This window comes from Anarrhichthys ocellatus, unplaced genomic scaffold (assembly GCF_004355925.1).
Source record: "Anarrhichthys ocellatus isolate YVR2014 unplaced genomic scaffold, GSC_Weel_1.0 scaffold60, whole genome shotgun sequence".
Lineage (NCBI taxonomy): Eukaryota > Metazoa > Chordata > Actinopteri > Perciformes > Anarhichadidae > Anarrhichthys > Anarrhichthys ocellatus.
Window position 1 is genome coordinate 101,183 of NW_022280090.1, and position 16,423 is coordinate 117,605.

At 40.5% G+C, this 16,423-nt stretch overlaps 1 protein-coding gene across 2 annotated transcripts in view; it reads left to right on the top strand.

The window, feature by feature from the left end:
* Positions 1-6,314: 6,314 nt before the first annotated feature.
* The window catches only part of LOC116396820 (synaptotagmin-2-like), a 32,171-nt gene continuing 22,062 nt past the window's right edge, over positions 6,315-16,423 (top strand). For both annotated transcript variants that reach the window (XM_031871694.1, XM_031871699.1), the window contains exon 1: positions 6,315-6,913. The gene's annotated coding sequence lies outside the window, so the exon portion shown is untranslated. The remainder of the gene's footprint in view (positions 6,914-16,423) is intronic.

The following is a 16,423-nucleotide window of genomic DNA, read 5'->3' on the forward strand; positions in this document are numbered from 1 at the left end:
CCTTTTGGGCTAAAGCAGAAAAGTACAGTACATCTCCAAATTGATTAAATTACAGTCTGCTGAATGGTTAAAGTCCTTTTGGCTGCAAACCAGTGAGAATCTGGAGACAGCAGCTCTATTCATTTGTCAAATGAAGTTTAGATACAGAGTTTAGATTATTATTCATTTGGCTCAAATGTTCCCAAGAGTGCATACACCACAGTATGCCAGGACTTCCATAATAATAATACCAGTCCTTAATGCTGATCTTGTTGCTATTTGGACTCGGCGTTACTGGCATAGTGATATAGTGCCAGACGTCAGAGATATCCAGGTTGCAGAGACACATGGGTTCACACAGAGGCAGACAAAATTAGCCTCAGTACTCCCTCACGCTCCGGTTATTTTGGGACCGAGCTGCTCCACCAGTTAAATGTGTTTTTATGTTACTATATGAAGGAGGAAGTTCTTCATTATCTACGTTTAAAGAATCAAAATCAACAGCGTTTCCACGGTCAGATATCGGAGGGAGATTTTGTGCACGTGTTCCCCACACTGTTAGTATTACTGTGTAGAGATAGTAAGGAAGTGTGCTGCATAATGAATGGCCAGCTCCATAGTTAATAAAACAACTGAATCTTTGAGTATGGCGTCCTCCTGTGTTACAACTGAGCAATGACATCTGCAGGCCTTTTGAAAATGAGATGTTTAATTTAAGTACATTCACAATGTTCTACCTCCACATCCAAACAATTAAGAGAAATATCAACACTGTTAACCGCCCTTCTGATTTACAACCCTTTGACTAGATATCTCTGCTACGCTGTGCCGTCAACTTCAAACGATTTTGCGTCGTGCAGCTTTAACCTGTGGGCTGGGAGCAATACTGGGTCTCAGGCCTACTTCTGCTGGGTCCCTGGATGCTGACATGCTGCAATAGGGTCATGGAGCGAGAGACTTTGTCTAATTTAGGTCCTGCACCGAGAAAGTTTCAAACCTCCAATGAAAGCCATCAGAAATCGCTGATGTAAAATGTAGGCAAGTGAACATATAAAATACATATTAAAGAAATATATATATATATAACAATTTTGGAATCCTATAATTCAATTCAATTTCTTACAGTTGCTTTGACTTGCAAAGTGAGGAATTGTGTGATAATAACTGTACTTTGTTTAGTCAATTAGGGGAAAGAGGCTTTAACCTTTAATGTTGGTGAGTTTAATGGTGGTTAGATGAGAGTTTATGTTTGTCTCCTCTGTATATTTGGAAGAATTGGTTTTTGGTGTGGGGAGAGTTTAATTTTGACAATTATGTCAAATCTGTCAGATCTCATTTGAAGGAGCATTATGTAGGATTTACGGGATTTATTGGCAGAAATGGAATTTAATATTCATAAATGTGTTTTCATTAGTTTATAATCACCCAAAACTAAGAATCCTTGTATTTTCATTAGCGTAGAATGAGCGGTTTATATCTACATATAGACTCCGCCATGTTGCACCTCCATGTTTGTACAGTAGCTCAGAACAGACAAACCATCCCGTTCTCACTCCTAGGTCGCCAAATACCACCGTTTTGTCAGTTCCCCTCTGCAACGGAGATCGACACAACGGAGGCCCCCCAAACTGTGTGACGTAAAACCTCCCTAGACATTAGTAGACGGGAAGGATGGTGCATGATTCACAAGACCTTCATCTAGGAGACCAGTGTTTGTGTCCCGTAACAGTCGTCAGTCACGTGAGTCGTTTCTCACTCGCTAGTCAGTCAAGTGAACATCAAGCACACTCTTTTCTGTTTTATTTTTTCGCCATAACTTAATTTCCTGTGAAGACGGAAGTTTTGTTTTACTGTCCTTTAATTTGTTAAAGGACAATGTAACAAGCGTATACTGATAAGCTGTCCCAAGACGTTGAAAACTAATGCTAGTGCTACGTAGAGCGTCCATCTCCAATGCCAAGGGGCACTGACCAAGCGGCGGTATTTGACGGGTTGGGAGTGCGAATGCGTTGACCAAACACTGGCTCTAGAGAGAGCATGTCCCGTTTTTAAGTTACCTGAAGGCCTCCGTACTTGTCCGACCCACTTGGAAAGGAAGGAGTGAGAGTTTTTAGTTGGTCGCACTCTGCAATCTCACAGCTAGATGCCACTAAATCTTACTCACTGCTCCTTTAAGTGGTAGACCGACCGACAGACTGACATTGCCATCACCATACGCTGTGGCTAAAAGACCAATCCTTAAGCCCAGACTGAAATATATAACAACTATTGAACGAATTACTATGAAATTTTGCACAAACATTCATAAGTGTCCAATACTTTAGTTTATGACCAAATACCTGGATGATATTCCCATCAGCCTCAGCTGTACTTTGTGTTTAGTGCTAATTAGCAGATGTTAGCATGTCAGGACACCAAAGTAAGTTATACCTGCTAAACATTAACATGTTAGCATTGTCATTTTGAGCATGTAAGCATCCCTCAGAGCAGCTCGCATGGCTTTACTCCTGTCGCTGTTGACTCTCACTTCCATTTTCATTTCATATCCGAGGCTCATTAGACTTCCTGGTTCGCCTTTATTTAAGGCGATTCAGGCACACCTCCAATCTCTCGGCTGAATTATCTCTGTGTCGCCCATTTCATCTATTGTGATTTATGGCTATGCAGTTCAGCACAAGGCAATCACAAAATATCTTCTGGCTGAATAATTGAATCCCATCAAAACTTTCCTCTCCACCACGTCACTCTGGAGCGGGAAGCAAACGGCCCACAGTGCAATAGAAATTTCATACAACGGCAGGATGCTTCAGTGATGCAGCGTCTCTGACTCATGTGGCGGGCTAATCGTTGGTAATGCACCGAGCACCGCCTGGCCTCTGTCGGGACAAGGGTAACGCCAAAGGCAATGAAGTAGTGTGTCCTCCTCGAAGGGAGCCCGGCTGCTATTTGCTGCAGAGATTCTAGCAGCATTCCCAGAAGGTTTAATAAGTGTAATGGTGAAACTGGCACTCATGCTTTCCTGTTGTTGCTTTGATTAACAAATGTTGCACTGCTAAATCAGCTGGATGGACTGTCTGAGGACACTTTTTAGTTGCCAAAGGCTTGAGCAGTTAAAGGCGCACTACGCCCATTTTCAGAATTCATACATGTTGTTCCTGTGGTCTAAGACATTCCCAAAGACTGGGTCGGGAGATTTTATTAGGGTCGTCCAATAAATTAGCTGAATTTCTTCCATAATATTTTATTTAAACATTTATATCTGCGGTACACCTTTAAGCCACCTGAGGGAGCCTAAATGTTTATATTATTTTAATATGTGTAGCCTTTTTATAACATTGAATCCAATATGAAAGGCTAGCACACATTGTTTGTTTTGCCTTTGAGAGGAAATTAAAAGAATGAGAGAGCCTGTTAACTTCATCGAAATGCATTTATTTGGTCTCATTTATAAAGTATTTAATATGGGTATAATATCTTTTCAATAAAAAAAGCATAAAACGTACATAAGTCTCTTCAAAATGGCCGTTTCACTATGTATAATAATATACGGTGATACAGAAATAGCAGTAGAAATGTTCAGGAACGTTCATTTACACACAAATTTGCTCTTCTCGTGATCAATAGATGAGGCCTTTTGTGAATTGGGTCACGATGGTTTGTCATTTTTTAAAAGTGGGTCCCCAGAAAAAAGTTTGGGAAATACTTATCAAAGACATTTCATAAAATATTAGTTTAGTATAATATAAGTGTCACCCAAATCCTTAAACTAGACTGCTAAAATTCAAATGTGTGACATGATTAAGTAGAAGCAGAAACTGCTCCATCAACAATGATTACAGATGTTATAGATGACACTGAAAACACCCAGGGGAGTCATCTGAGTACATGGGTACATTTCCTGTTTAAGAACTGAGGACACAATGAAGCTCATTTATAAAACAGAAAATAAAACAAAGCTCCAGACTTTATACTTAAGGTCACAAGTTTATTCGTACTTCCCTGGTTTCTGGCTTAAAGGACCCGAGAGCCCCCCACGGGGGGCTGTTTTAGAGTGTGCAGCATTCAGCGTGTCGTAGAAAGCATTTTTCATAAAGAAATAGGATTATTGCTCCAGACATATTAAATATCGAATTAACGGGAAAAGTCCGAGCAACATCATCATACCAGCCATTGTAAACACTGCAAACACAATTATACATGAACTAATATCATATCTGGAAGATATCTAGAAGATTTGCCACAATTTTGGCCAAAAATCGACGACCTATGCTCTCTCTATGGCTCTCTCATCACGGAGCAGGATCGCACATGGCGGATGAACACATGCAGGAGGGGCACGATTCGACCCGGAAACGCACAGCGGCGTCCAAATTACTCTCTTTCAAACTGTTCAAAAGTTATGGGTATGCATGCCAACATCAGCTGCAGGTCACGAGAAAAATAATTGGGTAAAAAATTACGTTTTGATGGTTTTGGCGATGAAAAACGGATTTATTCCAGTCGATTTTTGCACAGCTCTGCCCGCCATGTTCTGCTGCATGTCTGTGAGTGAGATCAATGCGCTGGCGGAATAAATCACAAAATGGCAGACGATTCTGTGGGGTGGAGCAATCCATGTAGAGAGGGGGGTTCGCCCAGCATTTTGCGATTTTTAGTCAGTAAACAGACCCGGATACGATCAAACACCCCTGCATGGCTCCCGTTGGACTATCCCGCATCTAAAAATGTCTCACACTAGTAAATCGGCCTTACCAAAGTCACATAGACACACATTATGAGCCATTTATTGTTATGAATGACAGATATGACACATCATAACTGCTCAAAATTATTCAAAATGGTGTCAAACTGATTTATTAGGATTATTGAATACTCTTAGTGATAAGAAAAGTGAATATATAGTTAATATTTAGTTATATAGTATATAAAATTAGTATACAGCAATGCAACAGCTGGTTCCGAAAATCTAAATTTTGATTTTTATGACCATTTATGCTGGCCTGCTTCACTCAATCGAAGTAAAATATGTTGTGGGGACATGTAAAACGTGTTGTTCTATGACTGTGGCGTGGTTTTAGGCTTGCAGCTGCATTATTTAAAAAAAAAAAAAGTTCAATACAAGTGCTTTTTTTCAGGCGAACCTAGAAATTTTTCCAATTTGAGCTGTGCCATAAGTGTATCAGTTATTAACCAGTAACATATACACAATATTTACACAATTCAACACATCTCACAAGTGTTACCAGTATTCTAGCATCAAAATTATTAAAATAGACCTTGTAGTTAGAGCTCGGGACTCTCTTGAGTATGGCTATGCAATTTTCGAACAGAGGCCTAAAAATAGGGCTAGGGTCCTATGAGTTAAGAGAAAGTAGCTCATGTTCACAAATACTGACTTTCCTCGGCCATAGGAAAAACATATTTTGTGATTCTTAATAATTTAGGTTGTATTCCCCTTTACGATGGTCTGAGGGGATCCTGTTGTATCGTTTCAGGCTTTTTTCTCTCTCGTGTGAACAGTTTAAGGGTCGTTTTGGACAAATATTGTCCTCTGAGAGCTATTATTCACCTGCCTTCACATTTAATATGTGAAATAGCTTGAAATAATTTGCCTGTTTTTATTTTTCAGGCTGCTTCACAGTGGCTGAGGTAAGCAGTGAGTCCTGCAACATATTGTTTGGATTTCCCTGGAGAAACCTGCAATGGCAGCGTGATGCAGCTGTCCAGTGTAGTTGTCTATTAATTCCAGATGGCAGAATGAGACTTAAGTGCACTGAGCTGAAGGTCTGAAGGAAATTAAATACAAGAGGAAAGAAATACAACATGTATGTTTCATTACTTTCATCACCTGACATGACGAACTCTGATCTATAAAACATGTCAAATGTCAAGCTGTTGAACGTTGTGTCTGCATGCCAGATGTAATGCTCTTCTTGACTCCCGCTCGACTTTGATGCATTTTGTTTAATTAGACGCCTCTGTAATCTCTGTCTCCCATAATGAGGCAGCAGTGATCGGTGTCATGTCCTGCAGCTCATCGCACCTTCTGCTCTTTTAAATTATTCACCAGTTACATGAAAGACTCCTGGAAACGAGGAAGGGAGGAACTAGTTTCCTTATTTGCTGCTGAGTGTGCTGGAGTTTCACATCAACTGCTGCTGGGAAAACAGGAAGAAAAAAAAACCCAACAACTTCCCTCTATACTGCAGCAAAACCAGCCCGAGCAGACCGGTAACACCCCCCCCCCTTTCCTTCTATCCTCTCTGGTCCTAACACCTCACTGCATTCAGGTTCCTGCAGAGCTCCTGCAGCAGGGAGGAACAGGACCCTAAAATCAAGACTGCCGGTCACCATCTTCACCTCTCCATTCATCGATCCGCCCACCCTGCTTTTGTACTTTCCTCTCTCTCCTCGCTCTCTCCTCCTCCCTTTCCTCCTGCGTCTAATTCTCAAAGCTCAGCACTCCCCTGGCTGCCTGTGCTGAGAGGGAAAAAAGTGATGGAGCAAGAACGAAAAGAGGAGGAGCACGGTTGTTAGTGCGCCACAGAAAATCTAACCCCCGCCGCTTCGTGCCCAATTGATGACAAGGAGGGTTTTTATTGAGTAGCTCTTCAGCCAATGAGCGGACAGTGCCGGGAAATACAGCAGTGGAGCTGCACCGGCTCTGATGCTTGCGCTGATTTCAGTGTGTTAGAATAATGTTAATCTGTGTTTCCTCTCCTGTCTGCCTGATCTGAGTGCACGTCAGCAGCACATTGTCAAGAAAAGTCTTGTTTGAGGGTGAAAGTGGAACCTTCCAGCTCTGGGGTTTTGAGATGTCTTGGATGAACCAAAGTGCAGATTGTTAAGAATTTAGAATTTTTTTTGTTCTTCCTATCTGACCCTGTTCTCTGCTTCCACTCCTTGTTTAGGAGGCGGCACATCTCTCTTGAAGGTAAGCAGCATTTTATTTCACGGTCTCTCCCAGACTGCATCATCAGTTACTGAGGCTTTGCTGCAGGTTGTCACAGAGGCACCTAGCCTCATTACACACATCCTGGCTGAGAGTGGAGAAAAAAAAAAAAAAAAAGCTCTGCAGAGTGAGAAAGATAATAAATGGCTCAGGGGTAATTAGAGCAGACTGTGTTAGCGTTTTGCCAGTCGCCTCTCGTTTGAATGCACTTGAAGTAATCTCAAATCTGCCAGGGTGGAACTTTTACAGCATGCCGGTGAGTCCTCATGCCTGTACCCACTGGAGCATCATGTAGTGCTGCAGTGTAATGTCACATATCAAAAACAAACGTGTGTGAGGGTAGAAGGTGAGATGGGGATTTCTTGCGCCACAGAAAGAACAGTTACAACACTTTTCATTGGCTGCTTATAATCTGGATATGTGGAGATTGATTCAAGTATTTCATTTTGTTTTTTTTAATATAACATGAAAGTGATTTTCATTTCCTTCCATCTTTATTTCTTTACTGGGCCTTTTTTTACAGTATGGTCGTCTTTACTGTAAATGGATGATGAGAGGCAGCTCACTCTTATACAGTAAAAGCTTTGAGGGAGTGTGTGCAAAGTCAAATCTGCTGAGCCAGCCGGAGTGAAAAGCCCACGTAAGAGTCTGTAGATCTCACCGTGTTCGTATGAATCTGTTAAGCCAATGAATGTGTGCCAAGTCCGTTACAACCTTTTCTTTGAATGCATTTTAGTAAAAATAGTCTCTTCACTGTGGAAGGTGGTTAAAAGTAAAGCTCTTATTAACATGCTGTTACATTTTGCGCATTACAGCCTCTGATGGACACTGATTACATCGAAGCTTGAAATTCGTTATATTTGCTTGTCATTTAGGCAGCACAGTCTTTTCATTTGGCCTCGCAGACATCTCCCATGTAGATATTCCTCTGTTTTTCATATCGATTAAGAGTTCTTGAGTGAATGATCCATGTTGGTAGTGCGGTGGCGTGAACAGATCAGGTGGTGCAGTGGTTTCTCTATTCCCCTGGGGTGTTATGAGTACATGACTGGGACACTCCAGAATGTGTGAGCCAAAGGAGGACTTCCTTTTTTTAGCATCAGCAGTGGTGGATCACGGTGGTGTGTAGCTGCAGTATGTCACACACGTATACCGACACACGCAGCTCTCCTCTTGATGTCTTGTATGTCCTTGCCTTGGTGCATTTAGTGCTGCAATATATGTTTAACAGGTTCAAAGTAACACATCTTCATATAGCAGATAGTACAGTGAATGTGTGACCTAACCATGCAATAAGAGAGCATGCTTATCAATATTCTCTATTGTCTCTTTTATTAAGCGTTAAGACAGTCATGATTAGGTTGCTCATGTGACTAATTAAAAAGGGTTAGAGAAAGAGCACGAGATTAATCGCAAGAGTACCAAGCAGCATAGCAGCACATTTCTTATTTTTAAACTGCCTGTAGGTTTTTTTGGACTACGGCAAACAAAGAAAAAAAAACATTTTGCATCTCAAGTTGTGTTTTCTTACTGAATTTGCATTTAGCAGTATCCTGGGAGAGGATTACTATTATTGCATAGTTTTGCAGCCTGTGTTGGGTGTCTGGTGATGAATTCTTATGAAAGGGATCTCATCTAAGAGATGAAAGTCTTAGATGAGATCCCTTTCATAAGAATTGCATTCAGTGGAAACCTGTTGTAGTGATCACGTCTGTCCGGATCCAATTGATCACTAAAGACAGAAACGCTTTACAAATTACTGTACAGGTTAAATCACTGTACTGTGTATAATTCACTACTATACTGTAATACTGTACTACTGTATATAAAATAAAGTTTACTGCAGTTCAATTTATAATAGGCTATGGCCTAAAACAGTATTGTGCTGTTTTCAAATGTAACTTTAATAGTGCTAATAGACTTACAGTGCTTTCAGGGCATTTACATTTTTTTTAACAGGCCTGAAAGTAAACTGTACGTAACGATGCCTAATATAGAAATGAAATATACAACATGTCATTTCTTTCCCATATGTTGGAATGAATAAAAACACCCTAAATTAACACAGTAAGTGGACTACTTGATTACCATAAGCAATTTATTTAAACAGCATTTGAAAAGAGATGGATGGATCTGTCCCATGCTCTTTGATCTATAAAAGCGGTTGATCGCTTTAAAAGGTTTCCCCTGTAATTACTAGTTTCCTTGACAAATACATGCAAGCAAGCACACTTCTTTTAGCCGTGCTAGTGGTGTAGATGTGGGGATGACGATGCCTGGTCAGCCCTCCAAATTGGTCCAAACTGAAATATACAACATCACCTGTTGGATGGATTGCTACAAAGTGTTTTACAGACATTCATGGTTCCTTTGGTGGTGCTCTGACTTTTTTATTAAGTACTTTGTAAAAGGACATTCCTTTCAGCCTCAGCTGTAGGCCTGCTTTGTGTTTGGTGCTAACTAGCAAATGTTAGCATGCTAACATTCTAAACTAGGATGGTAAACATTACAACTGCTAAACATCAGCATGTTCGCATTGTCATTGTGAGCCTGTTAGCATGTTGACATTAGCATTCAGCTCACTGTGCCAAAGGGCCCATGTATAAAGAGAACTTGATAGAGCTTTGGAGGCGGGGCCCCGCTCATTCCTATGAAAAGATGCTCAGTGGCGCATGAAGCTTAAATGGCTAAATGGTTTGATGTATAAAATGACCTGGCTCTCCTGCTGATCTTCCACATCTACGGGACCCATAGAGCAACCGCACTAGCCTTTGCTTTACCCAGCCATGTTGAGAGACGTTGAGAGACAATTTAAATGCTCCCAATCTCGTAAGCACCTTTAAATAAGGGCTATTTAAGTGCTCACACCGGGACTTATTTTCCCCAATTTAACTCTATGGGTAAAAGTATTTTTGAGCCCAATGGCATCCCATGACAGACCAGTTTGTCCACATCCTGGGGGCTTGGTGCACAGGTCTTGATATTTCATTATTTTTGCATCTTCTTCTTTAGTTTTCTTGTTGTTGGCACAGGAACGTCTGAGCCAACTGGTCTCCCTCCCACATTGGATACATTATACTGATGGTTAACAACCGCTTCCTGAAGCCTACCAGTAGGTTTAGTACGCACCCACTGGTCCATAAGTGCATGATTGTAAGTGGCTTTGCAACAGTGTTCTCAGATCAACTTGTGTTGGAAATCTGAATATTAGTGATGTTTTAGGTTGTGGTCAGTACTTACAGTTAGTCAGGAGGCCTTATCTGAGCTCCTCATACAGTACTGCTCCCCCTCAGGAGAGTTGTTCATGCCCGCAGGACGTCTGCTGTTTGATGGTTCATGAAATGGGATTCTGTACTGCAGCCTTTAATCCTGTCCTGTCAGGTGCATCAATGTACGCACACTGTTGATGTTTCTCATTTGTACTCCAGACACAGGGTTGTGTGTATAAACAATAATAGTGCTACGGCGTAGGTATACATTGTGATACCAGTTCACAAAATGGCATTTGATGATATCTTTGTGTTGAGAGACCTTTTAAAACCTACAGTATGGCAGACAGTGATGTCAGGGGAGATGTTTTATAGACTTCCAAAACTTCTCTGTAAAAGTTGCTGAACTGATGTCTCTTCAGTTTAGCTGCAGTGTGTTTTCTGTCTGTTGGATGCTTTGAGCACATTTATCTGAGAATACAGTAGAGTGGCTTTGTTTTCATGTTTGACCTGCCTAGAAAAGGAGATGTGGATTATGTAGCTTTTTTTTTTTTTTTTTTTGCCTAACTGCCTTCAAACTGTGAGTAACACAATCACCAAGCCATCAAAAGTTGACCAATATTTTGCTTTTTTTTGTCAGTTAGTGTATCGAAAATGGATGTCGATGCTAAAACTTCTGAGGCTTTCCCTGAGGAAAAGAGGCAGCAAGTCAAATCCACAATACAGACTGGAGTAACATCAAAGGGAGAGGGGAGAGTTACAATACGCCATACATGTTTAAAGGGGAAGTGTAGGTGCCGAACCAGTTGTACTCAGATCTACAGCTTCAATTCAGCAACTATTATAAATTAATTTATCGATCAAGTCATTTTTCAAGTAAAAACTACAACCATCATTTGGGTGCAGCTTCTCCAATGTTATTATTTTTTTCTTTGTTAAACTGAATATCTTTGTATTTTAGACTTAGACAAAACAAGACATTTATAGATGTTAACTGGGACTTTGTGAAACATGTTGTGCTTTTTAAAGAAAAACAATTTTTTGACATCTTATAGACCAAACAGGGCTCTTCAGTGTGGAGTTTGCATGTTCTCTCCATGTCACATGGGTTCCCTCCGGTTTCTCTGGCTTCCTCCCACAGTCCACAGTCCTACATGCAGCTTAAATTAATTAATGACTCCTGTCCAATGTCAGCTAATCGGCTCCAGCCCCCTTGCGACTCTGAACAGGATAAGCGGTTAAAGATAATGGATGGATGGATGGATGGATAGACCGAACAATTAGTCGATTTATCAAAACATGCGGCGACTTACCTAATGGATATAATTCCAAACAATATAGGACTACTGAAGAGGAATTCAGGTCAAAAGAGCGAAGACAGAAAAAAACACACATCAATATTTGGGCAGGTTGAGAAGAATTTCCGATTTAAAGCTGCACTAATCAATGATTTTTAGATAAACAATTGGTCACATGACTAGATGTAATGTCTGTTGCTTGTGGTGACACACACATGTAATTATCACTCTCTTGACTCATCAGAGCATGTTAGCGTCTGCATTATCCGCTCAATCTGTTGGGTTTATATTCCGCAACTTCACTATTTTGGTTCAAGCTCACCGCTCATAGCTCTGATAAACCGACTGTACACAACCTGCCCATCGCCAACCGGCAGACAGATTTTTTAAAATTCAACACTATATGGTATGTTAGCGTAGTGCATTGGTCTGCCATTTCCTTTATTTACTTGCCTCAGTGACTACAGTACAGTATGCATATGGCAGCCTGACTGCACAGGAGGATCAATACCTTTCAGCAGATCAATTTTGAGAGCTTCATGGATGAATTAATATATTTAAGTACCAGATTGAAGCGGCAACAGTCAGTGGGCTAGTTTATGTACATGCTGTGATGATTAAAAACTGAAACTGATGTCAGAGAAGATAAAGGAACATCATCACATTTCTGGTGAAAGACATACAAAATAAACAGCAGCTTTCTTGGCTTTCGAGTAATTGGTACCAGTGGAGGAAGAAGTATTAAGATCCAATGCTTAAAGCTGCAATAATAAATATGTTCGTGACACTGTTTCAGTATCACCTGGCTTTGCAGCTCTCACTTGACTTTACAGAGCTTTATAGTTAGTTTTTGCGGATTGTTTATCTGTCCAGTCCACAACTTTATTGATTTAGCTCACTCTCATCACTTTCATTGCATCGTTTGCAAAAAAAAGCTCTTAAAAAGCCCCTGTACACTGCTCAGCACCAAAGAGCAGACAGACACAATTAGCGACAAGGTAGAACACAGTGAAGCATTTAACATATTGGACTTACATTCATCAGGTGGGCAGAAACTGAACTCCAGATGAATCATAATGTTGAACCATAACTGCTGGATATTTAAATAGGAAAGAAAAACCTTTTTGTCCGCTGCCTCCAAGTTGCCGAAAAAAATCATCTATTGCAGCTTTAAGATAAAGTAGCAAACGAACATGTTAAATATTCTGTTAAGAGTAACAGTTCGACATTAAAGATCCTAGATACTGCCAACAAAATGTCCTCAAAATATGAAAAGGTACTACAAATAGTCACAATATACTGTAAATCTGAGGGGTCGTGATATGTGTTGTGAAAAAAGGAAAAAGAAAGTTCTGCGACACAAATGTATATTCATATTTTGTATTTTTCTCTAATCTTTCATTTTTTGTGAAATGCTAGATATTTTTTCCTTTTTAGGACTCTAGGACTTTAGGAGTTTAGAGGGTAAATGTTTCAACAACTCTTATCCGACACATGAGAAGGGGTCCCCACTAAATACTGTTTTTTTGTAAGGGGCCACGTGTACCTTTAGCTGTTATATAGCTATAGTAAATAAATGTAGTGGAGTAAAACGTATAATATCTCCGTTTGAAATGCAGCGGTAAAGAAGTAAGGAGTATTGCACTCTGAAAGCATGATTTTAACAGTAATTCAGTGAGTGTGTAGATTTGATAGACGTATATGTACTCGTCTTTTTGTCAAATGTGCAGATCCATTTCTCTGATACCTCTGTAAGATACAGACTGTTACATACAAAGCCCTTAACTGCTTACTCTGGGTCCTATAAGCTGACTATGAATAAAAACAACATTAGAGAAATACTTTTGTGTATGAACTGAATATTTTCAATCTCACACAATTGAATAACTTATTGGTTATAATAGCAGAACAAAGAGGATCTTTCTTCCTCTTTCTGAGTTGATGCGGAATACAGACCTGTTTTTGAGGACTTGCTGACAAAGCAATTTCTTAATGATACCAATTTGTCATCTCCCCTTCTGGCACGAACCCACTGACAGATTTGGGAATTTGCTGGAGCAGAAAATGGAAGATGCCACGATTGACACATCTGGTTCTTGTATTTATTGCCTTGCTTTGGCTTAGAGACTTTTTTGCTCCCAATTCGTATCACTTTCTGTGGTGACACTTTGACACCCACGTCTTGAATGCATTATAAATATACTTATCATGTAGATAAGATAACCGCTAACTGTTTAATTAGCAAGAGTCTTGAATAAAATCAGATGTGAAATGCTTTTTGAGGCCAGAGAGGAGTAGAAGAGGGAACGTAGGAAGTCAGTGCAGAAGGATCAGATAATTACTCAATGTGCTCGTGTCCCTTCTGGCTTCTCTCTGCTCTTCACTACTCCACCATGTTGCCCCAGATCTTTGCAGTTGGGCAACACATCCTTCACCTTTTCCTTCCATCCTGTCGCTCTCTCCCTCCCTTCCCTTCCGGCGCTAGTCAGCCAGGCCTTATTTTAATCACCGGAAGGTACAAAAACACAGTATGTAGTGTCTGTAGATGAACATTTGTATGGTTGTTTGTTGGTGTCAATCCTAATAATGCGTATCTGTATTTGGCTTATTTGCGTTCATGGTGTGGGAAGAGGATAAGAGGAAAGGAGTTTCCATGACTAAAGTTTTAGATTTGTCCAATCTTAGAGGCCTTAAAGTGATAGTTCAGGTGTTTTAAAATGGGATTGCATGAGGTACTTATCCATATTTGTCAATGTCTTACTTACTGCTTACTGTAGACGGGTACCCCCCCCCCCACACACTTATATTTACAATATTTTACTTTACTTTGCCTGACAGCCCGCTCTGACAGCTCAGCTGTCAGCTCAAAAACTGCAAAGATAAGTTTCACTTTCAGCTCAGCTCCATGTCGGAAAATATAAATGGTCTGTTTCACTTAAATCGGGGAATGCCAATGCCACTAACACACTGAATATACGTACCCTAATACAACCCAACTTCAAAACATCACAAACTACCCCTTTAAATTTAACAACCTTTGCACATCAACTCTAGACAACCAGAGTTGTCATATCTGTTCAATGAATGAATGTGTAAAGAGTTACACCCAGTCAAATAATGTCCATGCAGTGCGATATATTAGCTAAACTACTATGAAATTAGCGTTTCTTTTATATGTCCACTTTTTGATGATGTTCTTAATCAAATTTTTCATGACCACAGGGAAAAAATTGTGGGCGTTATAGTTTCTCTTTAAGTTAACGTATGTGAACCAACTCTAAGGGGAAATTTAGTAGAAAGTCATTATGCAGTTAATTACTTTTGTTAGTTTCACCCTTGGGATAAGAATTGTTTCCCACTTGTTTCATGATGATGGTGATCATGATCAGTAGATGGGGACGTACTGTAGCATAAAAGTGATCACGACTAATACCCAATGGACAATCTTGCAGATGTTTGGTTTGGCTGACGATAAGATTGTTTGAAAAAGATTTGCATTTTCTAAATGAGTATCTGAAAGAGCCACATCTGTATTCATGTTTTTTTTTAATTTTAGAGTTCTAGACCTCCCTCATATAGTGGACAGTTCTGGTTGAGCACAGAAGGCAAATGTCTGACCTGGGACGGTGGTCAGCTGTTGTATCGCACCCGATCAACCATTGCTCTATAATGGAACATTTAAGATCTGGACCATTAGCTCACGCCGTCTTTATCATCTCATTTTAACACTATTCAGCATCTCCACCCATCATATATTTCGTAATGCTTTGCTTTGATTGCTGACACTGATATTCCCACAACCTGTCATTAGGGGTAAAATTTGTTAAAGCAACATTTAGATTGCAATTTTCTGCATTGTTATGACTGCACCCGCTTCTAATGTTATCAGCTGATTGGTTGGGTGTGGTCAGCATTTTTTAAACCTCATATATAGGAGTTAGAAGGGGCCTGTTATCATCTATGCACAAGGTTGATCGCTAATAAAAATACAAGAAGACGCTGCCACCCTCTAGTGGCCGTAGTGATTCTAACAGTCGCAAAACAGGAAGTTAGGTGAGGTAGTATAAAGAGCGTAGTATAAAGTTATTGGTTACTTAGCTTGTCTTTCTCCAGAGTGGCGGGGAGTGAGGCGAAGGGACTTTGAGCCACTGGCCACTGCAACCAGTGTAGCATTAAAGCATGGGGGAATAAGCAAGCCAGCTAAGTAGCCAGCTGTCCACTATTTAGCCTTGATGCTACATTGGTTGAAGAAAAGAAGCCAAACAAAGTTGTCTCTCATCTGGCGATAGCAATGTGCTTTCCTACACTGTGACTAGAGTGAGTGGATGAAGCATTAAGTTGTTATATTTCACTCATTTGAATGGGAATGTCTGTTCTACTCCTATTTCATTTCTATGATCCCCCCATCCCCCTCTAACCCCAAATCCTCCTTCTATGGCCTACACCATCGAGATGTTAGAGCTGTTCTTGACTCAGCAACCCTCATAATTGTCTTTCTTTGCTTTGTTGATACACTACTTTTCACGGCAAATCTCATAGATTCTTATATTAAATCAGTTGTGGCTTTGCTCGCAGGATCATGTTGACATTGACCGACCACAGCTCTCCTATACTTCACTAGGAGACTGACACTGTGTAGCATCATCATGCCAGTAACTCAGTTAGAGTGAAAAGCCGCTGTCAGAACACAAGAGCTCTTCTTCGACAGACGTCCACCCACGCGACACACTCCATAAATATCCCCCCGGTGTTTGCAGACGCACTCACACACACACACACACACACGCACACACACACACACACGCACACACACACACACACACACACACACACACACACACACACACTCACACACACACACACACACACACACACACACACATAGTGGCAAACACAGACACACTGTCACCTTGTTGACCAACTGCTACTTCCAAGACGCCCAGACACTGAAACTGATGTACAGAGCCAACTCCTACCATATGGTG